Below are 1,181 nucleotides of genomic sequence, written 5' to 3'. Positions count from 1 at the left end.
TTTTTTTTTGGGGGGTGGGGGTGGAGTGAGGGGGTGGGTGCGTATGAGTTTCTTTCACTCCCGTGGCCAAACCACACATACTTGTTAGTTGAGAAATAAATGTGTAATGGTTCCATCTGGGCACAAGCGGTTCTATTTCAGTCATGAAAGAGCCCCTTTTTCCACACTGAGTAATTTTTGAAGAATATATCATAGCATTGCAAAGGTCTTCACCAGTGTTAAAACTAACGCTCCTCGAGATGACTAGATCAAAAAAATAGTTGGATAATTCATGAACTTCTTTCCCCACAAGTGTCCACAATATGTCACCCCACAAGCATATTTCGGTGTAGCAGCAGTTAGGTGCTTCATTGTAGCGCACAGGAAACTCCTGTTCGATTCTCGAGCGGGCAATTCTCATCGAATATCTCCGTCTTTCTGATAGTGCTGTATCCCTCTCAGACCGGGTTGACCCTGACAGGCACGATTGGGAGCCCGCCTCTTATGGTCTAAATTGGATTATGTGGCGTAAAAACACCTACAATAAGAAGTTCCCGAAAATCCACCTATAGAAAAAAAAGGTTTACCTTAAAGGCACCATCACAGTCTTTCTAAACCGTTGATGTTTTTACGCCCCCGCCAAAATAATTTAAATCATTGAGGTTGCAGCTTCGATCATGCATGTCTGGGCAAATCCTGACTGAGAGGGGTACAACAAAAAGACCGAAATAATAAAAATCCTTCCCAGACCGGATTTGAACTCGGTTTTTTACTTCGTGCAACGGCGAAGCGCATAACCACAACACTACAGACGCCAATTCGTCGCACTTTAAAACTGACGTTTCAAATATTTCAGAGATGAGTCATGAAATCATTTGTCGCAAGATCTGCTGCAGTGTTAAGTATACTCGAAACATCTTAAAATGCCAATCAACTGGACCTGTAGCACGCCAAAAATTGGGTCAGTAGGAGATACCGCCGATTTGGCAAGAGAAGTAGAGCATATCACCGTCACTGCGATCATTTTTATACAAGAAGGTTTTGCAATGCGTAGGCCCACTGTGTCTTTACATCTTCTTCTTCTTCTTCTATCCCGTGGTTGGGGCAACCGTGGGGGCACCACTTCATCTGAAAACCAGCTTCGCCATCTATTTTTGTCCTCTGCTTTCCTCAAATTGTCACCCATCGTCCTTCCTGTCCTC

This window comes from Aplysia californica, unplaced genomic scaffold (genome assembly GCF_000002075.1).
Source record: "Aplysia californica isolate F4 #8 unplaced genomic scaffold, AplCal3.0 scaffold00099, whole genome shotgun sequence".
NCBI classification, from domain to species: domain Eukaryota; kingdom Metazoa; phylum Mollusca; class Gastropoda; order Aplysiida; family Aplysiidae; genus Aplysia; species Aplysia californica.
The sequence above is the reverse complement of the archived record's forward strand: the minus strand, read 5'-3'. Positions refer to the sequence as shown.